Consider the following 26,345-nt stretch of genomic DNA (forward strand, 5'->3'; position numbering starts at 1 on the left):
GTCATGAGTTACCAGGGATGAAGGGAAGGAGAATGGAAGTATGCATATGTTAATAAGCAAGGATCACAGGTTCCCTCATCTGTTAGCAGAAATACATCTTATCTGAACAATTAACCCATTGTAACTAAGCAGAAGGCATAGTTGGAAGGAGGCAATAATGCACAAGAAAAGTGGAGCATCACAGAGAAGGAATAGTTTGTGGAGAGAAGTTGAAAATATAAAATAGAGAAGCAAAGACCAATTTGCAAACGTTGTTTCTACATTGTGACCCCAAATTCCTTGAATTTGCTTCTTTCTCTTTCTCCTTTCCTTTTCTTCTCCCTCCCTCTAGTCTTTTATGTAATTGTCAATATCCCTCATGGTAGACAATGAAATGCATAATAAGAAAGATAATGGTAAAGTACTATGTGAGTTCAGAAGAGGGAAACATCATTCCTAACATGTGGGAAGATGCATTTGGAGGAGTCAGCACTGTAGCTGGTCCTTGGGAGATGGGAGTGACTTGGATACAAGGTGATAGAAAGGTTTTCTAAGGAGAGAGGACAGTGGGAACAAAGGCATGAAATGAGAAAGCCTGGGGGTGATTATAAAGAACAGTGCATTGCTTTGTTCGGCTGGAGCACAAGGTTCATGACGAGGAGCAGTGGGAGGTAGAGCTTTCATTTCTCCCTCTATTGATTCTTTTCCTAAATATTTCAGATGAACAGAAGCCACAGTTTAGAGAAAGGGATGCTTAGCCAAGTAACTGGTCCTTAGTGACTAGTCTTATCTCTACCTTGTGCTGTGACATTTTGCAAATTCCCAATTTGGAAAATGTATCTGTCAGGACAGACTTGGTTACACTGCTGTAGCAATAAATAAATCTCTAATTTCAGTTGCTTAAAAATGTTAACAAAGGTTTCTTTCTTGTTCTATGTCCACAGCATGTCCACTAGAGACTCTGCTCTGCTCCATGCTGTCCTCAGTCAGGGATTCAGGCTAATGAAGGTCCTACTGCCTGGAGTTTTGCAGGTTGCTATGGGAGGGGAAAGAGGAGCAAACCATGCTCTGGCCCTTAAAGGTTTTTGCCCCAAAGAGGCCCATATCAGCTCCACTCACATTTCATTGGCTAATGCCTCTTATGACCACACCCAACTTAAAGAGGCCAGAGAAAATGTAATCCTGTCATATACTTAACAAAAGAAATATTAGAAATATTTGAGGGGTGTCTGTGTGGCTCAGTTGGTTAAACATCCGACTCTTGATTTCAGCACAGATCATGATCTCATGGTTTACAAGAACAAACCCCGTGTCCAGCTCTGTGGTGAGTGTGGAGCCTGGTTTGGAGTCTCTGTCTCTCCCCCTTTCTGTCTGCCCCTCCCCCACTCTCTCTCTCTCTCTCTCTCTCTCTCTCTCTCTCTGTCTCTCTCTCTCTCTGTCTCTCTCAAAATAAATAATTTTTTTAAAAAGGAAATATTTGATGAATGGCATCAATGAATATTACAGAGAATCTCAAGGTAATCTCAAGGTAATTTGTTACAAGACACTTAAACATGATTGAAACAAACCATGTAATACACGATTGAATGAATAGTTTTTGCAGCATCATATTTTGGCACTTTGGCAATTCAAATTGATAGATTTATTTATACAACTGAAGCTTTTTAATTAATTTCTTTTAAAACTTCTTACCATTTTTCTTCTTCAAATTCAAGTTACCTGGGACCTGTAGGAATTCTGATCATTCCAGCCCTACTTTACTTCTCATCCAGATGTCTCCACCTGAACTACATGATCAAGTATTACTTATGGATTACTCTGGAATTTCCCCTAGTTTAGGGATAAAAGATGCATCACCTTTTTCTACTCTTTTACTCAAGACAGACATCACTAATCAGTCATGGTTCTCTTTTCCACTGAATCAAATTTAAATTTTTATCAATAGGATGTTCCACCTAATCAGAGTTTTAAATAAAATAAAACCAGTTTATCATTTCCTTCCATGGAAAAATGCTATCTAAAAACCCAGACTACTTTCTAAGAAATCAATAGCTTATGAATGGGGAGGACTTACTTTTTTTTCACATGTATATATCTGTTGGTTCTCTCATTTATGCAGCAAGGATTAACTGAGAAACTACTATGTGCCAGGTACTGTTCTAGGCACTGGGGATCCTGATGGGCATGACGAGCATGGTCCCTTCTCCAGAGGAAATTATGCTTTAATACTATCAAATATGTCAATGACTTTGTGTATACAAGTATGAGAGCAAGAGATAAAAGGAACCTGTATTGCAAGATAGAACAGAAAAATTTGAAGTTGAAGTAAATGGATTTTGAAAGGCCAGAGGAGAACTAAAAACCTAAGTGCTTCATGGAGTAAAGCCAGAGAGAGAAATAAGCATACACACACACACACACACACACACACACACACACACACACACACACACAACTCTAGTAGCAGTAATAAAAACTGTCCTCATTCACCACAGAACTAAAATCAATAGATTAACACTTACTTACGTATTTTCTAAGACTTGATTGGCTGTCCTTCTTAGAGGTCACTCTTTTTTACAGATTCATTCATTCACTCACTTATTTGCTTATTCATTTGTGGCAGACAATAGGTGATTCTATAGAAGTCGAAACACAAGTACCATAAAAAGCCTATCTTCAAGGAGTGTCAGGGCTCAGGTTTAGGGGTTTGGAAAGTGCAAGGGAGGGTGACAGAAGACAAAACAGGCACAAGACGGAGTAATGGTAAACATGATGGTACCACAGAAGAAGGGATGCCATCTTCAGCTGCATAGAGGTGGTTGTGAAGAGCACTAAAAGAAAGTGAGTGGAATTGTCCTTGAGGAAGAGGAGGCCAAGGATAACTTGAGCAGAGAGAGGGGTACAGCAGGACAAAGTGTAACAGATTGGAGGGAATTTGACAGGAATCACTGAAATGTGGAAGGCAAGAAGATGAGGTTGGGAAGATTTAGAAAGACATACACCATGGGAATAAATGAAGTTCGTAGGATAAGGTTTCAGGGATGAGCAATAGAAGCCCGTGAGGTTCTCCTGACACCACTGAAATCAGCACCCAGGTAGCTACTCACTCCATGTGCACATAGAACCCCCTGATGCTAATGGTCAACTTGCTTCCTTTGCTCTGCTCTTGGAGTCAGGCTTCCTCCTCGCTTTACAGACCTCTGTCTGAAATGCAAAAGAATGTGACCTTTCCAAGAGAACAGTATGCTCTTTCAAAAGAGTAAAAAGAATCCTGACTTCATTGAAGGGTATGCGCTCAGTTGGTGGTATGAAAAGTTTTATCTTTTTAAACTTGAGCCAACAGACCTCCACAGCACCAGAACACCTGTGTCCCCAAGGTCATTTTTGGTTAGAAGTCCAGAGTTGTAAGCATGTAGAATGTCACCTTTTTTTTTTATCACTCTGAGGAGATGGGCTTGACCTTGAGCCACATTATGTTCAAGTCTTTTAACATGTCTTTGTGCAGTGGATGCTAAAGGCTGTATTTGTAGGCTACTCTTTGTAAGTGCAGAGACCCCTTGAACTACCTCAGGACACAATGGGCTTTCATTATAATGATGCTGTTGGTAGCATGTACCTACTTCATTTCCCCCTTTCTTTGGGGACTGGCTTTCTTTGTTTTCAGATTCACCTATGTGGTGGAGCAATGCTACATAATCACTATAACATACCTTCTTCCTTGGTGTGCAGAGAGACTCCATTTCCCTGCCTCTCTTGTAGTTACATTTGAACCATCTCATATAATCCAGGCCAATATGATGCAAATGGAAATGATATAAGACCTGACCCTTAAAAACATCCCTTGTGATCCTCCAGCTCTCTCTTCTCCTGCCATGGCAACCTGGAGGCCATGTGTTCATGTGTCATTCCTACATGCATGAATGAGAAACACACTCTTGCAGTGTTAAGCCACTGAGATTTGGCGTTTGTTGTTGTGGTGGGTGGCACTAATTTCCCTAATACCACCTGGAGGAAAACCTGATGTTCCCCAGCTGGTAGGATTCTATTTCCTTTGTTCAAGAAACCAGCTCCACTGAGACCTTAATCTTAATTTTACTTTCCTAGGGGAGGGAGTCTTCCATTAGCTAAAGCCAGGGCAGAGAGCCCACTGCAGAAATATGGTTTCTCTCCCAGGAAGCATGTGAATTAAGGGAGTGAGAGAGTCAGTTCTTAGAAAATGGAAGATTTTACAGAGGTGGGCTTGACAAACAACTCAGTAGAATCTTCCCAATATACTTCCAGGGGCACTGCGGGGAGAGAGATCTGCACTGAGCACTTCTGGAAGGTTCTAAGCTCCACCCTGCCAACGTTGGCTTCTGAATCTTTCCTGTTAATACTGAGACATAAGCAGAGTTCAAAAGAACCACTCCTTTCCAAAGGTCCTTCACTCCATCCCAGGATCTCTGTCCTGGTTGTTAAGGAAGCTTCTCGCAGTGAAAGGCCAACCACGGAATCAAACCATGAAGCTGTAAGTCATTTTCCATAAGCCACTGAACAGCTGTCAGATGTTAATGAATTTGACTCAGTACCACCCAGGAGCTGGATTTTGTGGACAAGAAGTGAAAAGCTTCCAAGTCTATGACACAGCTGGTCACGCCCTCTGTTCCTTGGAGAGGAGGTTAATCTTCTGAGGGAGGATGAAGGCTTGCCACCAGAGTATCCTTGGCCACTGGGGCAGATGCACTGTCCATCCCTCAGTGCTGTTTTGTAAATGCCTCCTGCCTGTGGGGCTGTAATGTTTTGTAAAGACAAATGTGTGTCTGTGGCATCACCCTCTGCTGACAGCTGCAGATGGAGGCAAGCAGGTCTGATTTGCATGTGGCTCATTCATATGTAGAAGAACCCCCAACCCTTTTTGAATACTCTGGGGTTAAATGCCAACAATGGAGGGGCACCTGGGTGGCTCATTCATTCAGCTGAGTGACCTGCTTTGGCTCAGGTCGTGATCTCATGGTTCAGGGGTTCGAGCCCCACATGGGGCTCTGTGCTGACAGCTGAGAACCTGAAGCCCGTCTTCAGATTCTGTATCTCCCTCTCTCTTTCTCTGACCCTCCCCTGCTCACACTGTCTCTCAAAAGTAAATAAAACATTAGAAAAAAAAATTTTCTTAATGCCAACAATGGAGAGGGCCATGGGATTGGGTGGTAGTTTAAAAACATGTGTTTGTGTGTTTATTTACATTTTTTTTATAAGAGGGAGGAGTTGGTGGATGGTAAGACCAGCAAACCAGTAAAGCTCTTTAATAAAGCAGTGAACATTCCAGGAAAGGAAGGGCAAATTGATGTAGAACATGGAATTTTGCTTGAGGGAGTGAATAGAACCTCCCCTGGGAGGACGAGGACCAGACCACAATACAAGAGAGTCTGATGAGAGATGGATGGTTGACAATAACCCTGCTGTTTCCACTTCCAAAATAGAGTTTGAAACCATCCAGTCTCAGGATCCGTTGCCATCTCTATTGCGCCTCCTGGGCCATTGTGACAATCTCCTGACTCATCTTCTTACTTTCATTTTTGCCCACTTTTAATCCATTCTCACCAGCAGCCCAAGTAATCCATTTAAAATCGGAGCATGAGCCACCCCCACCACCGTTGCCTGAACTTCTCCTAAGACTTAGAAGAAAGTCTGCTCCTTATTGCAGGTGTGATTGGGCTGACCCTGTTTATCTCCTTATCCTTGTGTCTTATCCGCACCCCTCCCCCCCATCCAACCTCACTGGTCTCTCTTCGGTTCCTTGACATCACCAAATGCATTCCCTTCACGGGGCTGCGGCATAGACCGCGCTTCATCTAACACATCTCAGGTCCTCTGTGCTCAGTCCTCTGCTTTGCCTTCAACATCACCTCCTCAACGACCAAGGTTTAGGCCCTAGCTCTGTCTCTTGCCGGCACCAAGGCCTCGGGCCTCTTCTCCAAGCCTCCGTTTCTTTCTTTGCCATGGGGATAAGAATGGTACCTCCCTGGTACACTTGGTATGAGGACAACACTGCATGAGAACTTCCTCAGCTGGTGCTTGGCGTATATCAAAGTGCTAAAAAAAATGTTAACTGCTATTATTAATAATAATATTCATGGCATTGCTAATATTATTATTATTGTGTAGTTCTATTTAGGCACTCCCTCCCTGGAGAAGAGTGAACAGGTCTTTCTCATGGTGTGTATGTGTATTTTTTTTATTATCATGGTGGTACATAACCCCAGCCTTCTGTTCTATTCGTTTTACACCAGACAGCGTTTTACCACAAAGAGCGGCTGTTGTTTCTCTAACGGCAGTCACACACTTAATGCTTCAATTTCCACATTTTATTTTATATGTAATTTAAAGCCCATGGTGCCTTAATTGTAAAATAGGCCTTATTAAAATAATAGCTTGAAAACCAGTGGGGCTCCTTGTGCCGAGCAATGAGGGTTTTTAGCTTAACGGCTGTTTACTAGGATTTAAAAAGAGACACAACCCAAATAAAGCTGTAAAGACATTTCCAGCGTGAGTGATGGGCCGAGGACCAGCTGATAATTAAGCTCCCTCCTCCCCTTTACATTTTTCTTCTTTTGGTTGCTGTCTGGAGCTTTCCTTAGAAATCCAAAGCACACCCTTTGCTGCTTTTATGATTGATGAGGCGGTGAGGATACTTCAGTACGAGTAAGCAACGTGGTGCTTTGATTAATGATGCTGGTGGGACTCCCAGAAGACCAAACAGAATAACACTGTTATCAGGAAAGCAGCTGAAGCTGCTGAGCGGGACAGCAGCTCCCAGGCTTGTGTAGGTGGTAAAGCCGTCCATAGGTGGGGAGGGTCTTTAATTCAGCCGCAATCCAAGCTCTCCTGAAGGGCCAGAAGCCAGAGAAGAGGGGACTGAATGGCATAGTTTTCCAATGAAACCATAGAATTGGCACTGAGCACAGTCAGGTTCCCTGGAAATCTCAGAGTATGAAACACACATGAGCGGGTAAGAGTCTCAGGCTCCATCCTAGTCAAGTTAGATTTTTCCAATGTGATCTTTCTCAGATGGCAACAGTGAGAGGAAGAGATTTTGTAGTGTAAAATAATAGCTTATCCGTCGAACACTGATTTGGACTTACACTAAATCTTCATAATAACCGTGAGGTGGGCACTACTATTATTCTTCTTACTATACTGCAAAGAAAATCAGGACTCAGAAAGACAGTACACAGTCCAGGTGCACACAGCTCTTGAGCTGTGAACCAGGACTCAGATCCAAGATGGCCCTAAGCTTGTGCTCTTGGGCACTTACCAACTTGGAGTTTCCAACAAGAGGCACAGGGGTTATGGGAAGACATCTGACCAGGCTTCAGAACACCTAAGTTTTAGGTGCTGCTTCTGCTGTTCGCTGTGTGACCGTGGGTGAGATGCTTATCTCTCTGTGTCCAGTGTCCTTGAATAGGAAGTAGATACATGCTCCCTCACTTGCAAGGTTTTTATGAGGATCAAACAAATTAACATTTGCAAATGCTTTTTGCAAGATAAGAATCCCAATGGACTATTTATTATAGCAAAACTGTCAAGGGAACCCACATAGAAAAGCATTTACAAGACAAATCAACATTGAGAGAGCCAAGCAAATTAAGATGCCTGGGTCCTGAGGAACCCAATATAATTTCTAACTCCTAGATGTATGACTTTGGGTAGGTCACATGATCTCTCTGAATCTCAGTTTTCCCTCCTGTAAAATCAGATATTACCCATCTCTCAGCATTACTGTGAGAATTCCAAGACGTTTTTCCCACAGAGCTACTTAAACCTTGCCTGGCACATCTGCTCCCTGACTGTTAGCTACCATTATTATTTCTTTTCCTTCAAGACAGTCCATTCCTCATTACCCAGTCAGGTAGGACTCTATACCTGACTCTCGGGTTGTCTCTCTGAAGCTTTGTGGCGTTATCGACTGAAAAAGGAAATATGAGTCAAAGAGTTCCTCGAGGCTCCAACAATGTGGTTTTGAAAGTCAATATGCTTGTCGATAGCAGGACTCATGGCCTCTCCAGGGACGGCCCATGCCGATGCTGCTGAGCGCTACAAGCCCCAGAGAAGCTTCATGGTGGTATAAAATGCTGCCCAGAGAAAGGGCTGCGTCACTGTCAGGCCAGCCTATCTGTGGCCTCGCTCCTTCACAGGGATTTGAGCACAAAGCAAGCCAAAAGCCCCTGCCCCCACCACACCCATACAGTGGCTGGAAATGCCACTCCTCATGTCTGCGTGGCCCTTCACACTTTACAAAGTATTTTCACATCCCACATGCTGGAAAGTGCATGGAAAAACCAGGGAAAGCCACCGAGTGGCCACTCTGGATCAACCTGGACCCATCTTGCAATGACAGAGTGCAAAGAATAGTGCAAGCTTGCACAAACTGTGAAATGAGGCAGCCCTGGGTTTGAATCATGGTTCCGCCTTTTCTGAGTTCAATTATCTTGGGCTAGTTCTTGACTAGCTTTTCTTTCAGTAAGAAAGCAGCTAAGTGGAGTGGTTCCAAAGGCAGCTCTGGCAACAGAATGCCTGGGTTCAAATTCACAGTCCGACACATTCTGTGTATTCTCAGATAATATACTGCTTTTGCTGTCTATAAAATGAGAATAAGAGATCTGCTGTGGGGATGAAATAAAATTAAAAATATACATAAAGTCCTTAAAGCAGTAGCAAGCACTAAATAAATGTTGGCTGTTGTTTTTGTCAGAGTGAATCAGGCTCTGCTCCAGTGAAAAATAAACCTTGAGAGCTCAGTGGATTAGCATAATAAAAGTTTATTTCTCACGCAGGCAGGGGAGGGATTTCTTTTCTATTAGGCAACTCAGGGGTCTGGGACTTTTCCCTCTGCTGACACAGCCCTGTCTGTGGTTTTCATGTTTGCCATAGCAGAGAAAAAGGTGAAGGAGACACATGGCTCTCGTGTCCCTCGACACAGACACGGCTCTGAGCATTCCCACTCACAGTGCTTCAGCTCGAGATGGTTCTATCACCCAACCTCACCGCAAAAGAACCGGTTGTTACTGTAAATTAGGCTAAGCGCCGAAAGCACATTGTTGTTGTAAAAAGATTAAGTGGCAATGTGTATAGAATGCCTAGCACAGTTCTGGGTTCATGGCTAGTGCCTGTTGTGTGCTCTGGTGATAATTATGACTTTTGACTCAGTGTCTGTCTGAGTTGATTTAGTGCAATTCTGACTTGCACTAAACTGCTGGTCATTCTTGCTCAGGGTCCATTGCAGGTACCGGATTCTCTCAGTGGTCATGTTTTTCTCTCACGTTTATGCATGGGTCCCTCCCTATCTTCAGCTTTTTCCCTCTTTCAGCACCCCCAGGGTGCCCAGCACCCTCAAGCCGACCCTTAGTTTATTGATGCTTCTTATTGTGGCATTTCATCAAGTAACAGCTTCAAAGTTACATGATAATTTTTGATGTTCAAAGTGCTCTCATTGTATTGATCATGACACTGTACCGGTTCATACAGGAATATTTGATTGAGTACCCACCATCTGCCAGGAATTGGACCTGGCATTGATCCTCACAATGACCCTGGGAAGTCAGTCAGAATTCTCAGTCTTGTTTCATATGAGCAAACTGAAGCTCAGAGAGGTTAAGGGACTGCCTCAAGTCACACAGCCTGTATGACATAAGGGCTGACTCAATTCAGGAGGATTCCCTGTCAAGAGCCCTTTCCACTGACCTCCAAAGGCTCCTGCTATTCACTTCTGTGCATTCTCTGAAGAAGTTACATTGTGGGCCTTTCCTAAGCCTTATATTTGTCTCTTTCCTTCAACAACTTAAACTTGAAAAATGTATTAATTTGAGATAAATCCCTGCAGAAAACAAGGGCTTAACATGTCCTGCCTTTCTGAGACATTGTACGGCAGAAGATGCTTTGTTTTGGCTGAGAGCCTGCTGACCACTACCGTTGGAAGTCAGGCACTCTTCCCGGCGCTGTGAGCACCATTCTGAGACAGGAGCCAGTACTGAGGAGTGCCCCTGACTAAAAGCACAGAAGCAAAGATTCCCATCCACATAAGAAGCCTGATCTTTCCCACCTCAGTGGCAATATCCAAAAAGTGAAGACTCGAATGATCACTGAACTCCAGGAACTTCTGTTCTCAGTAAGGGTCCAGGACACGCATACACCCAGAAAGAGCAGCACATGGATTCTCTCTCATGAATATTCTTTTTTATGCTTTGTAGCTCCCATTCCTGGCATGTAGATTCCTGTGCTGGGTATTGTAGAAATATTATCTTAGAGCCTCACAACCAGCATGACATCAGCATTATTTATCCTCATTTTCCCATGCAGATGAGGACACTGAGGCTCAGAGGGGTTAAAGTGACCGGCCCGATCGACACACCAAATGTCCAAGTTGGAATATAATCCAATTCCTAAGCCCATCACTTTCCAAACCACCATACAACAGCAGGGTGCCATGGAAGGCGTTAGCTGAGAAAGTATCTCAGAGGTGGGCTGCTTTTCTTAGAGAGGTCCCCAGGGTCCTCACATATCAATATGGCATCTCAGAAACTAACGGAGAGATAGATAGAAGAAGGGAAGGCCAGCCAGGCAGCCTTGCTTCTACCAGAGAAATTTCACTTTTGTGTTTTCCACACTGGGTTTCCTTGTATGTATGTGTAGGTATGTATATACATACTGCATAAGACAAAGAAAAAGAAAGGGAAAAAGTACATTTAAAAACAGAACTAAAAACTACACTTTCAGTACCATGGCTTCAAGAAATCTTAAGAACTAGATATTAAGGCCCCAGAAATGAAAAGATTTGCCTAATGGTCAGAGTTCTAGGTGACAGATTGTGGTTTTTAAGGCCAGGCCTGGCACCTCTTTTCTGTAAAGGGCACGATGATAAATATTTCAGGATTTGAGGACATGCAGTCTCTTCACAACTATTCAACTCTGCCATTGTAGTGAGAAAACAGCCACAGACAATACATAAACAAATGAACATGGCTGTGTTCCAATAAACTTTATTTACAGAACAAGCTGAGGGCTGGGTTTAGCCCTTGGGCCATAGTTTGTAGATCCCTAGTTTAGAACAAAGGATTCATAACTATTTAGCACTTCTTCTACAAAAACAAAGCTTCTTCCTTAATGACAGATGAATTGTACACCCCTGTTGTTTTCTTAATGCTGAGGAAAATGGAAGATCAAAGTGGGAAAGTGCATGAGGATTTTATAAAACAAAGCACGGGTAAACAGTAAGATAGACATTAGACATGTAGCCTGGTTGGGGGCAGAGCTCCCAGGATGGGGAATAAAAGGGAATCACAAATAAGTGATTTAAAGAAAAAGCCTTGCCCTGATGATGATATTAGTGTGTCATGAACTGAGAAATGTGACTAACTCTACTTTCTGCAATCAAGGTCTAAAATAAATTAATATATTTTGGAACTTAATGGAGGGGATGGCTGTACAACATTGTAAATGTACTAAATGTGACTGAATTGTATCCTTTGAAATGGTCATTTTTTATATGATATGAATTTTGCCTCAAGAAATTTTAAAAATAAATTAATAGTTAAAGTAAATAACAAAATACTTGAAAATGAAATGGCATGGTTCTATGCGGTTAACCCTTCACTTTGCTTCAAGTCCTGGGGTTTCCCTTTGATGAGTGAGGAAATCATCTACTATGCCAAATGGTGTCATGGTATGAATTTTTATTTTCCTGATTTCATGTCACGTAGATTTGTTCTTGATCCCAGCTTCTTTGGTCCACAGTAAGATGCAGGTCAGTATGTATACCATTTGGGGTTGATGTCATCATCAAATGAGATTCTGACATAACCAGTTAAATCTAGGAAGTGTTCCATAAATGCAGCTTTTATTGTACTTTTTCTTTCTTTCTTTTTTAAAACTGGAAGAGTAAGCATTAGCCATTTGAAAGGATAATGAAAAGAATAATGTTCTAGTAAAGGGAATAGCATATGGAAAGTCATGATGGGCTCCAGGAAAAGAGGAAGCTTGTTTGACTCAAATGGAGGGTGATAAGATATGGAAGCTACAGAGAAAAACACAAACTGGATTGTGAAGGATCTGGTAAACAGGGTTTCTTTGTTTGGTTCTTAATCAGAATCAGGAACAAGTTAATTTTTTTAAGTTTATTTATTTATTTTGAGAGATAAAACATGAGCAGGGGAGGCATAGAGAGAGAAGAGAAAGCAAGAATCCTAAGCAGGCTCTGCACTACCAGTGTGAAGCCTGATGTGGGGCTTGAACTTATGAACCGTGAGGTCGAGCGTTACCTGAGCTGAAGCCAGATGCTTAAACGAACTGAGCCACCCAGGTGCCCCAATAATTGGTTATTTTTAAAGGGTCACTTCAGCATTAATGTAGAAGCAAAAGGAAGAAAGAGGGTAAGGGTATAGCCCAGGAAAGAGGTGAGAAGGACTGACATGGATGATGCAAGGGGTGAAGATAGGGTAAGAGTCAAAGATGCTGACCAAGCTGTTACTTTGGACCCCTTAAGAGATGGTGATATCTGTCACGAAGATGGGGAACACAGAAGAAAGAGAAGGTTGATGGGGAAGATGATGAGTTCAGATTCAGAACATTACATCTGAAAGATCTTAATATCTTTATTTTTGAGAAACCTGTGGCTTTTGTGCCTTCATTCATTCATTAATTCATCCATCATTTATGGAGCTCTCTGTATGTTACAGGCAGTATTAACTATACATGTTTTCTATTGCTGTGTAACAAACTAGCCTCTTAATATCATAGCTTAAAACAGCAAACTTTTATTATCTAATAATTCTTGTGTGTCAGGAATCAAAGAAGTATCTGGGTGGTTTTGGCTTGTAGTCCCTAACAAGGTTGCTGTAAGACATGGACTAGGTCTACAATCATCCAAAGGCTTGACTGGTTCTGGGGGACTTGTTTCCCAGGTGAAATAGTCACATGGCTATCAGCAAGAGGCATTGGTTTTTGCCAAGTGGGCCTCTATATAGTGCTCTCATGAAGCAACCATGGCTTCCCTCAGAGAAAATGAAAACAGGAAAAGAGAGAGAGAGAGAGTCAGTAGATCTAGTTCCTCATATAAAATATTGTCAGTTCCACCTTATTCTAATTTGTTAGAAACAAACCACTAAATCAAGCTGACACTCAAAGGAAAGGTATTACATAAGAGCATGAATACGAGGAAGAGGGATTATTGGGAACTATCTTGAAAGCTACCACAGTACCTTAGCATGAACTCTGGAGATGAAGTGATGAGCTAAAGATCCATCTAAAATAGTCTATCAGGATAGACAGATATATATCAAATTATTATGTACATAAAATGTAAGAGCCTACTAGGATAAGACAATGAAGGAAAAGATACAGTAAGTTAGGAGAGGTATGTAACTGGAGCACTCAGCTCAAAAGGGAATGGGAGGATAGGAATTCATTTGTGAGAAATTACACTTTTGTTGAGGCTTAAAAAATATGTTGTAATGTTAAGTCAAAAACCTCTGGTGGCCACAAAATGTTAAAGTGTAGTGTTACAGTATGACCCAGAACTTCCACACCCAGGTATATACCCAAGAGATAACAACATAAAATATGTGAACGTATGTACATATGTGAATGTACATAAAAGTATTATTCATAACAGCAAAAAAAGGGAAACAACTCAATTGTCCATCACTGATGAATGGAAAAACAAAGTGTGGCATATTCATACAGTGAAATATTTGACAGTAAGAAAGAACAAAATATTGATACATGGTACAATGTGAACGGACCTGAAAAACATGATAAGTGAAAGAACTTACACCTACAAAAGGCTGCATATTGTGTAACTCCATCTGTATGAAACGTCCACAGTACAAGGCAGAGTAGAGCCACAAAGTAAATCAATAGTTGCCTAAGGCTGGAGGTGGAGCAAGGTTGGGGGGAAATGGGAAATGGCTCTTAATGAGCAGGGGATTTCTTTTTGGGGTGATAAAAATGTTGTCAAATACATTGTGGTGATGTTTGCACAACTTTGTGATTATATTAGAAACCACTGAATGGTACACTTGAATTGGGTGGATCTATGATATGTGAAGTATTTCTCAATAACGATTTTTTTTTTAAAAAAACCATTGGAAAAACACTGCAGCAGAGAGAGTAACTACTAGTGGGAGAAGACACAGCACATGGGAGAAGCTCAGTGTGTCTGGAGCAGAGATGGTATCAGATGAGTCAGGGATCAGACCCTACAGGTCCTCGTGACCTGGGAAAGGATATTGGTTTTTAACATCAGGGCAGTGGGAAGCCAGTAGAAACTGAAAGCCGTAGAGAGTGACGTGATCATACTGAAGTTTTTCAAATTTTATATAATAAGTGCTTTATAAATTAAAGCTAATATTTACATTGTGAATAGATTAACAGGGCAGGCAGAGGACTGAAAGCCTTATTTTTCATCATTTTCCCCTGAGGAATGCATGCCCCAAAGCTCAGGGGTAGTCCTGGAGTCCTTTGTCATTGTGAGTGTTTTCACAGGCTTTTCATCTACTCCCTCATGTCCTCAATGGCTTCATATTGCTCAATGGGAGGACAGGTGGATGTGGCCATTTTCAGGTGCTGGCCCCATCCATGTTCCCACGTTGAAGAGTCCCTGGACTTCGCTGAGCTCTTTATCCTCCTCCAGACGGCAGAGTGAAAGAAATATCTGGTAAAATGTTAATTCCACCTCATTTAATGCGGTTTACATAGGTGTGGTGCAGTTGAGGCCTCTACAGGAAAAGCTGATTTCAAGTTCTGGCACAATGATTAGCTGATTCACAAAAGATGTGAGTCTCCATTTTTCCCCTGCACATCTGTCCTGTCTGCTTTTAATTTGGAAGCACCAGTTTCAATTTAGCGGCAGGACTGTAAACTCCATTTCTGTGAACACAGAATGACATACTTTGTGGAACGGGGGGCCTCTCGCCAAGATCTGACTCTTAAGTAATTGATGGCTAGCGACTCGCTGAGAAACGCTCCGATGCGAACACTTTCCACGGCAAAAACCCTGTCATATCAGCTGGATTGCAACTGAGCCTCTCGGGCCACTGCCCATCCAAATACAGGCCATGTCTTTAACCGTGGCATTTGGAGCCCAAACGGAGCTTCTAGCTTCATTCTAAACATCGAAGCTGTATCTAATCCATAGCTTCTTGACGTCCCTCGCACTTTGTTAGAGGCTGTGGCCCAGTGCACAGATTTCTTCATCTTTGGAAGTCAACCGTATCAGGAAGAAGGCTTCGGTGTTAGGAGTTGTTTTGTTCTTGTGAAAATGACACTCTTTTCATCACATTTGTAAACTAATTTTTAAAAATCTCACTCATATCCAATAATTTGTGTGTGTGACAGAGAAAAAACAGGCCTAGAGTTACATCACCCCTGTGGTTTAAGAAATCTTTTTCACAATATGTAGACTGTTTTAGGGCTGGGATTTTTGGAGAGGGAGGAAAGGGGCAGAACAAGAGGGAAAGAGAAATAAGACAGAAACACAAATTCCTTTCCAAGTAAGATGGAATGGATAAGCAAAGGGAATAAAATGGACAAAACTTCCACAATTTGTAATCCTGTAAATAGACAGCTGATACAAAATGCTCTGATGCCATTGTTTCTAATTTAAAAATTTATTTAAACCTATCTATCTTAGGGAAACTTGGGCTCCTCAGCTGGCTGAGAATTCGACTCTCGACTTTGGGTCAAGTCTCAATCCCAGGGTGGAGAGATTGAGCCTCACATCAGGCTCCTGATTAAAAGATTCTCTCTCTGCCCTTCTTCCCCGCCCCCCACCTCAAAATAAAAATACATCTATCTTCTATAGAATATGGGTAAAGACTAGGCCTTGGAGTTAGTTAGTCCTAAGTTTGAGTTTAAGTGCTCCTGCCTCTGCCACTTACTAGTTGTGTGGACTTGGGGGAAATTATTGGAGCTCCCTAATTCTGTTTCTTAATATTGAAATGGGGACAGTAAGAAGACCATCTCATGTGGTTGCTGGGAGGATTAACTGAGACACAGGGTAGACGGTACTTGCAAAAGTGCCTGGAACACAGGCATGGTTATATATTATTCAGCTGTTACATGGTTCGGAAATGGCACACGGCAGCCCCACATAATAATCCTTGCCTTGGTTCTCCTCAAAACGTTTTTGAATTGCTACCTTTGTTTCCCATTCAGTTGGTTGCCAACTCCTTTCCAAAGTCACAGTGAGCCTGATACTGCACACTCCTGTTGGTTTCACTTAAGTGTGAAGAGTCCCATTGTCCTGAAACTAATGAGGGTTTTGTGGAAATCATTCCTCCATAGAGGACCGTGGCACTCAGCTTGAGAACAAACAAGAGAACATCCCAGAGGGTTTACAAAATATTTTAGGTTTTGCCAAGCATGTTTTCCTCTGATTTTAAATTCCCTGTGTATTTGAAGTGAAATGTAATCCTGGTCAAGCAGGTTTGGGGGAAGGAAGTAGGGAAAGAATATGGGAGAATCCCAACATCAGCAGTGAGAAAGAATGCAGTATCTCGGGGCTGGCGGGGGTGGGGGTCTGTGTGTGCACCAACAATGCAGGGTCTGTACTAGGAGGAGGAGAGGACAACACTTCCCTCCCCTTCCTCTCCCAATCATCACTCACGTACTCACTTACCCACTCCATGTTTATCGGGCTCTCACTAACCCCACTAACCCCGCACTATAGGTCAAATGTAATGATTCCTGTTCTATTTGAGTTAAGGTCAACATACCTTATTTGTAAAGGCCCAAGTAGTAAATGTTTTCGGCCTGTGGGATACATGGTCTGTGTCTGCTATTGTAGCATGAAACTACCATAGATAATACATAAACAAAAGGGCAAGATTGTGTCCTAATGACACTTTATTTAAAAAAAAAACAGACATTAGGGCCACATTTGTTCAGTGCCAACCAATGAAGAGGCTGGCCCTAACTAAACAGGAATTCACTGGCAAGATATTAAGGAGCCTAGAGCTATGCCTTACAGAAGAAAGTGGATTCAAATCCCAGTTCCATCAATTATTAGCTCTGTGATTTAAGACAAGTTATTGAGTCTCTACAAGCCTTGGCTTGCTCATTTGTAAAATGGATATAATATTATTAATCTTATGTAACATTATAATAGCATTATTAGTAAACATTGTTAATTAATATTATTTAATCTTGGCACCAAATGAGGTATAGTGTATAAAGATTCCATGCAATGTCTGGCATCTAATAAAAGCTGCCCTTCAGAGTGAATAAATCATAGATTTTAGAGATTGTGGTCCTTGAGGCTTGTTCTGCCTCTTAGTCATCTCTACCGGGGGCCACCAACCTTTTTCTGTAAATATTTTAGGCTTTGCTGGCCACATACAGTTTCCATCACATATTGTTTTTGTTTTAATTTTAAAATTAATTTAAAAGTGCAAAAATCACTTTATCATTCTTAGCTAATACACTGCACAAAACCAGGCTGTGGGCTACATTTGGTCTAAGAGCCATTGTTTGGTGGCCGCTACTCCAGACCAGAGCTGTCCAATAGAAATAGAGCGCAAGCCACATCTGGGAGGCTCGGGTGTAATCTTAAATTTCCTCATAGCCACATTAGAAAAAGTAAAACAAAAAATTAAATTTTAAGAGTATGTGTTGTTTAAACTGATTAAAATAGTATTGTTTTAATAAGTAATTAAATTAATAAGATATTTTTCTTTTTTATTCTTTTGTACTAAGGATTTGAAATATGTGTGCACGTTACACTGACAGCATATCCCAAGTGCTCAAAAGCCACATGTGGCTAGCGACTACTGGGTTGCCCAGAGCAGCCCTGGATCTCAAACATTCTTTCCAAAATGAACATCTAATAGCATTTACCTTTTAGGGTCATTGGGAAGATTTAATGAGCTAATGCTTGGAAGGCACTGAGTGCGCTACCTGGTACAGTGATCCTTAAATGGCAGCTGATCCTGGCTAATAAGAATCACTGTGCATTGCAATAAGGGTAATGATGATCTTGGTGGACAGTTTCACTTCCTTTGTGAAAAAAATTGCCAATCCTAGTGATCAGAGGTCCTTCATAGTTTCTTTTATCATTTCTCCAGGGGCCCAAAAAGATTTTGGTTGTTCCTCTCAAATGCCTGAGACCCAGGGCATGGGCAAGAGGCTCAGCAATCAAACATGGAGTTTATGGACTGAGCCACAGCCCACATCTCCGCCGGCGCACCGGTGGTAGGCACAGCCCAGTCTGTTTGGATGCATGTTCCGAGGCTAGTGCTCAAGGAGAGCCCTTGGCTCCGTCTAGTAACGTGTGACGTGTGCATGTGTTTCCCCACGATCCTTTCTTTGCTTCATTTAGATGCCCTGAAGACCCGTAGATTTTCAGGGAGAGGTTTTTTGAGAAGCTTGGAAAGTCTTGCATTTGAGCAGACACTCTGGAGCTGCTGTTCTGTCCCCTGAAAACCTGACAATTACTGAACATCTTCATCTGACCTGAGGCTTTTATAGTCAAGAGAGGGCAATCCAGTTTGTGCTTCTTATCTTAGGATGTTTATCTCTGACTGACCGACTCTTAGTGGGCAAGGATCACCATAGACCAAAGAGGGGCCCAGGTTTCTGAAGAAAGCCAAATCAGATGAAGGGGAGAATGTTCCTAGATTTAATATAGCAAAAATTCTTTCTGCTTGAGGTCATCTAGTATAACTTCCCTGAAGAGCTGGTTTTTATATTGAACAACTCCAGGCCAAGGGTCGAATGACATCACCCAAACATGAAACCCAATCCTCTGCATTTTAAGAATAAGATCTTTGAAACCTCATCCTTGCTCTGTTGCTTACCAGCTGTGTGACCTTGAGCTAATTACTTAACCTCTCTGAGCCTCAGTTTCCTCATCTTTAAATGTGGATAACCATACACTGGATCGATTTACAGTCATATAATGGACTGTGGATAGGACTCAATTAGCTGCCATTAGTTATGGGGCAAATTGAATTAGCTCAGAGCTTGGCATACAATAGACACAAATAAAGTGGTAATTAATTATTATTCTCTTTTCTCCAGTGAGGTAGCTCCCTACTTTGACTAAACTCCTTCCTTTTCTCTCCAATGCTGTGTCTAGGGCTCTCCCTTGCACCCAGCAATGTTCAAGATGCTGCCTTGTGGATACAGGCTCACTGGCTGGAGCCTTCCCACAGGATGAGTGGTGAGTGGAGACAAATAGCCCAAGGGGCTTGACTGGGATGTAGTGGAGAAAAACAAATGCATCCTCTTCTGTTATATGACTTGTTTTCTTCTGCCACCGCCCCCCACCCCCCGTGCCCCAGGTAACCCAGCAGATAGTATTCATATATTTAGGGTACAAAATCTTGATACTCTTACTAGAAATACCTGAGCACTTAAGCAGGTGTACTAGTACTGACCTCCAGAAAACAAGAGGATTTCTGAATCTTCTTTCTAAAATTCATTGATACTGTTTTTAGAAACTGAACCACTTAGGTAAAGGAACGCACACATTGACCTACGTTGCAACATTCATACATTTGGTCTAATCTTGATGCAAAAGATTGCAGCTGATGGGTATGAAGGCACATTTTACCTCACCAATTCTTGTACTCTATCAAAAAGGGCTGCTTTCGTTATAATTATTATTATTTTCATTACTATAAAAATGAGAGTACAGACTTGATATTAATGAACTGATATATCTCTTCCATGCTATATCAAGGCCACACAAAGGCAAGGCCATATATCTTTGAGCTAATAGAAAATGAAATTTTAAATTAACAAGCACTTTCAATAAAATTTGAGGAATGTAATACTGTTCTAATTCCTATCTACTTCTAAAATTCCCTTTATTCTAGTCTAAGGGTTGGCAATGTTTTTACTGTAAAATGCCAGATAGTAATTATTTTAGGCTTGGCAGGCTATCTGGTTGTCATTGTGGAGATAAATCTGTCTTAGATGGTACGTAAACTAATGGGCATGGCTGTGTTCCAATAAAACTTTATTTACAAAAACATGGAGCAAGCTGGATGTGGTATGTGGAGCCATGGTTGGCTGACTCCTCTTCTGGTCAAATAAACAAATAACAACAACAAAAAAAATAAAATCACTAAAAAAAATCTCAACAAATTTATTTCCATTATCACTATGTAAGGTAAACTCATGATAATAATAATGTGGGAAGAGCACTGGCCAAGATGTTGAAAGATTAAATAGTCTTCCTGTGAATGAGCCACTCTTTTATGTTTTTTTTTAGGTAACATAAATATGAATGATTCCAAAATAAGAGTGGGAGAAATCAAGAAGGCTATAATTAAACTGAATAAAAGACAGAAAGTGGTGTTATTTTATTTATCCATTTAATTCATTCAGTATAAACTTACTGGAAATCTATGGTATGCTAGATATAAAAAAATATACTCTTAATCATCAGTAACCAGGCAATAAATAAAAGAAGTTTTTGGTTTTGTTTTTGTTCTATCCATTTTAAGACGTTCCTAATACTCCTGAAATCAGACTATGAAAAAAATGTTCCATCCTGTTTAGGCAAAAAACATAATAGTAATTCTACTCCTGGCTTTTCATAATGAGCATCCCAAAGTATACATGGGGATAATTAGTACCAAAAAAAAAATAATAAAAAAAGCTGGCTATATTCATGTCATAACTTGGGCACTGACGCCACATGACATAATTGGTGCTCGCCTCCAAGCTTCATGTGAATCCAGCATTCTAAAGCCCTTTCGTAACAGCCAAGAACATCTGCTCTGAAGAGTAGCTCTCCACCCAAGCAGGCAGGAAGAATAGTACAGAAGGGTGTGTTTTTCTTGAAGTGCAATTATATGTTATGAAAGGGTCAAATATCTACATTTGTGACAATAATTATATAAACTCAGGCTAAAAGATCGGAGGAATAAAGATATGTCAATTAAAATCTTGCAAAAGAAGCAGCATTAGATAGTGGGATAGCGGTTCGGTCTCTTTTCTAGGGTTGGAGTTCAACACATTTGAAAGGAATGAAATGATTCTAGTGGTGTTTTTATTATTATTTCTTCTCTTTCAAGACTTCCTCACTTCAAGCAAGAATTATTTATTAACAAGTGAAAATCATTACTTTGGGATTTTATTCAGCACAACATTATACAGAAAAAATAGGCTCCCGAGCTGACTGAATGTCATCATGTGCTTTCACACCTTTTTCTAAATTGAGCTCATCCATAAATTTTTAGAAAGAGCATTTTTAAAACCCATCAACAAATTTTTCATGGCCGAGAATGCTCTTCTTGTTCTGACATAACTATTTGAAGATTTTTCTACTCCATTTCCAATTGAAAGAGACACACACACACACACACACACACACACACACAGAAGGAGAGAGAGAGAGAGAGAGAGAGAGAGAGAGAGAGAGAGAGAGAGAGGAAAAATGGTGAGAAAACACTCTGAAACAGGGAATTAGTTTACCCACAACTTCTTCAAAATTGCAATTGTTTGCAGATTCATATGGTCTCTAGAGGACAAAGCAAGATGTATTTCATCAAAGTGTTGAAGCCCATTCTGAATGAGGTTGATAGACTGCATATGTGTGTCTGAAAGTGCCAGGTCAATCGCTGTGTGCCTGGCTCCCTCTCCAAGGTTAATGAGACAAACTGGACTCTTGGGGAGGGGTTGTCTGTTTAGCACAGTCAACACAGCCAATGTTTAATGTTGAAAAGCTCAGAAAATGTAAGTGGCATTGCAGTGCTTGGATTGTCTCAATGGAAGGGCTTATCAGTGGGAGTTAAAATGGCAGCTCAGGGGGTGCCTGGGTGGCTCAGTCGGTTAAGTGTCCAGCTTTGTCTCAGGTCATGATCTCAGGATTGTGGGCTCGAGCCCCATGTCGGGCTCTGTGCTGACAGCTAGCTCAGAGCCTGGAGTCTGTCTTCATATTCTGTGTCTCCCTCTCTCTCTGACCCTCCCCTGCTCGCGCTCTTTCTCTCTGTCTCTCAAAAATAAATAACAAACAAACAAACAAACAAAAATAAATAAATAAATAAAATGGCAGCTCAAAATTCCAATTTCCTTTTTTTTTTGCCCCCAGTGTTTCTTTGTAAGGATTGTTTGAGAATGGTGAGAGATGGCCACAGGAACATAGAAACTGTTAACTATCACAAAGACAAACACATTAGGTCTTGGCTTATGTATTGGATTTATTGATGCATACATTCCCAAATTTCAAACACGTTCATCTCACTTTTACAATTTTTGTCAAATTCACATATCACTTGACTATTATTTACTTAATATATTTTCTTTAAAATGCTTCTTTTTCCTTCACTCAGATAAAGTTGCATAGAAATAAAACTTTATATTACTGCTACTAATGGAAAAACGTTACCACTGCCATTAAGGAGTTTACCACAAAAACACATGAGCAAGGAAAACTAAACCGTGCTATTAAATTCTAGCTAAATACATTTGCCTGTTCAAAGCTCCATGCCTGAGCTCTCTCTTTAAGGGAGATTAGCAAGTACCAGAGACACGCCAGCTCCTAAGACTTGCTTCTTGTAGAAATTAGAAATGGTCACTGAGAATTGAAAAAGGATTAACTATCTTACTATGTTGTTCAACATTGTTAAATGTCCATTTCCTAAATAGAACCTCTGAACTGAAGCATGTCTTTCATCTCACCAGCTATGCATCCCTCAATTTGGGAACCTCATTAACGGTCTCTGTGCTTTTAAACACCACTTTTTAGACTTCAGAAAGTGCTTCCACGTATGATGTTCTATTCAGTTTTCATGATAACTCAGGTGACATAGACAGTGTCATAATTATGACCTTTATTCCACTGGAAATGAAAGTGCAAAACAAGTTATTTGAAGTTTCACATACCAAGTCAGTGGCAAAGCCCTCTCTAGAAATTGGGATTTGTTTTTGAAAACTACATTTTGAAGGTTATTGATAAATTCTCCATTATGTCTTTTATAATGAATTATGAGGGTCTTATCAAGTTTTTGTTTTTTTAAATTCATCTCTTCCCCTCAAACAAAAGATATTAAAAAACAAAATGTATCTAAAATGAAAGATACCTAAAAACACATTGGCTTAACATTCCATCTCTGTGTTCGTCAATGTAAAGGTTATGATTGCCCTCCAAATTCTTCCCATATCAGCATTTTATACAGACATGGAAAAAGAAAAATAAGCAGCTATTAACCATTTTGGAATAGCAGCATTTAGACTCCTCCCTGAGTCTAGTAGTTTTCCAAAGCAACTTTTATAAATGGTGGTACTTCTCACCCACGCACCACAAGAAACTAGCTATTGCCACAGAGAAAGACTGAAATGTATGAGTCTTGGGTACACGGTATATATTACAGGACAATCATCTGGTTGCAGGGTTGGATTTTATGAAATTCCCTGAGGTCTCCAAGCTTTGATTCACATTATGTCTCTCTGCGATAGCAATTCAACCATTCTGAGCCTGGTTGGTTTTTATTTCCTGGAATGAGGGCTGAACAAACTGATCGATCACCAATCCAATTTGGTTATCTTGTATTGCTGAAATAATTCTGCCAAGTAAAATATCCAGTCCTACTTATGATGATGGTAGAATTGGAGTGCTTACAGAGCAGAGGAGATGAACCGTTAACTTGATCAGCTGTATAAACAAAGTTTCTGACCAGTGGAAAATGTTAGTCAATATCCAAGGCAAGGGAAGGGCTTTAGATGAAAAATCAGAGAGGCTGCTAATGGAATATAACATGTCTCTAGACCCAGAGGGGAAAATAGATGGAAGGCTCCTACTCATGGTTAGTTTAAGGATCAGTAAAAGCCTTTGAGTTTGACGTGGCATCAGGCTAAAACACAATAGAGAGCATGCATTAGGGTGAAGCATTTTCTCATCTGCCTGTCCTGCTCCTGTAGTTCTGTTGATTCTGAGTCTGAGTCATTATGTTAGAAAGATGTGTTGTTCATTGCTGGAGCCATATCAGATTTAGCAGGGAAAGTACAGAATGTAATAAACATGTAATAAACATCTTTCTGAATCCTGTTATTTTAGAGATGTCCAAAAATTGTGAGGACTTGAGTATTTCTAACAAAGTTATCCACATTATATACACCAATCTAATTCAGTTGGAAAATTCTGCAATCCTGAATTATTCTACAGAAGGCTACATACAATTTTGGAGTAAGCTCTGTTGTTATGAAAATATAGGATTTATTAGACTATACACATTTAGCTTACATGTGGGTTATCGTATGTATTTATAACTAATTATTTATAGACAAGAGTGTAAGTTCTTTGAGAGTAGGGCCTCTGTCTCCATCTTCTTTGTGTCACCAAATCTCACACAGTCCTATCACATGATGGTCCAATTAATGAATTTGTATTTAATGAATTATATGTGGATTACATATTAACTGACAAATCTTTCCTTAGCCCTCTTGTCCAAAGCACTAGGATGGGGAAGCATATGCCAAAAGCAGGTCTAAGCTTTTGTCGTGTTGTGTCATGTCGCGTAAGCTCAGGAAAGAGTTCTGTGGTCCAGAGATGAACTAGATGTGAAGTAATGGCCTCACAGTAGGTGTGAATATTAGTCTGACAGGGAAGTTCACTTCCAAGTATCCTCTGTGAATTAGCTCTGAGCCCACACAGCTCACACTCAGCATTGTAGTATTTAAATTTTTTTAAAAATTCAATTTTGTAGCTACTTCTGTTATTTACCCCAATTAATCTAAATATGTGATGAAACACTTTTAAAGTTAAAAATTTGGGGGCACCTGGGTGGCTCAGTCGGTTGAGCATCTGGTTTCGGCTCAGGTAATGATCTCACAGTTTGTGGGTTCCAGCCCTGCATCAGGCTCCGTGCTGACAGCTAGCTCAGAGCCTGAAGGCTGCTTCATATTCTGGGTCTCCCTCTCTCTCTGACTCTCCCCTGCTCGAGCTGTCTCTCTCTGTCTCTCAAAAAAAAAAAACACTAAAAAAATTTTTTAAATGTTTAATTAAAAATACTTTTTAATTAAAAATGTTTTTGACAATCAATAGCCTACATGTATGACAATTCTTCCCCCAAATCTTCTCTCCCTTCTTTTCTTTTCCGAGCATTTTCACAGATACACAGTCAATATAACTCTTCTATCCTTACCCACTCTTACTCTTTATGATAGAATTTAAATTAGCTTCTTCTTTAATATTATTAACTAGATTCTCTACAACAGAAAAAGATTCTGGAAGCTATCTTGGCAATAAAGAATCCTTTCCTGCTCAGAAAAAGTGGGGGAAGAGTCAAAATTGTGTCTCATGCATAAATAATTTGTGTCCTTTAACATAAATAATATGCCTAATTGCATCCTGGGGGTTTCTTGGACCCAAAATAACATGAATAGCCATGCAGCCTGAAACTTCATGAAATTCTGGTTTCAGCAAGTCATGATAGGACATGGGTGCATATTGCTAAGTCACTAAGTCACAACTTTCTGTTTTGACATAGGAAGTAGTAGAGATTGGAGGATCAGCAATAGGAAAAAGGCATGGAGAATGAAACATGGAAATGTAGTCTGCTCCTGGACCACAGAACTCTTTCCTGAGCTTACACGACATGACACAACACGACAAAAGCTTAGACTTGCTTTTGGCATATGCTTCCCCATCCTAAGTTTATCTCATTCTAGGCCTCAGGTTTTAACACATCCACTCTGGCTCATTCCCTAGCACTAAAAAAGAAAAATAAAAAATAAAAAAAAAAACAACAGAAATTACTAAGGCTTTAGCTATAAGAGATTTAAACAATATTACTCTCCATTTTCATTTTTCAGCTTACTATCACCATTTGCTATATGATCTAAGAGACTGATGAAACAAAGAAAACTACATTAGTTTGGCTTTCCCTGATTCTTATTTTCCTCTGACAATAAATCTGGGTGCTGTGAGTTCTGCTTGGTGTTAACTCTGGCTGGGTACAGATGATGTTGATCGATCTAGAATCAGTTCCATTAAGGGGCGCCTGGATGACTCAGTTGGTTAAGTGTCCAGCTTCAGCTAGGTCATGATATCATGGTTCGTGGGTTCAAGACCTGTGTCGGGCTTTGTGCTGACAGCTCAGTGCCTGGAGCCTGCTTTGGATTCTGTGTCTCCCTCTCTCTCTGACCCTCCCCTGCTCTCACTGTCTCTCTCTGTCTCTCAAAAATAAATAAAATAAATAAAAATAAAAAACATAGAATCAGTTCCTTTAAGATAAGTGGTTCTTAACCAGGGTGGTTTTGCCCCAGAAAGAGAGAACAATTGTCAGTGTCTGAAGACACTTTTGATTGTTACAACTGAGAGGCAATGTTACTGGCTTCTTGTGGGTGAAAAGCATCCTTAGCAGCATCCTTGCTAAACTTCCTACAGT

This window comes from Suricata suricatta, chromosome 6, assembly GCF_006229205.1.
Source record: "Suricata suricatta isolate VVHF042 chromosome 6, meerkat_22Aug2017_6uvM2_HiC, whole genome shotgun sequence".
Taxonomy (NCBI): domain Eukaryota; kingdom Metazoa; phylum Chordata; class Mammalia; order Carnivora; family Herpestidae; genus Suricata; species Suricata suricatta.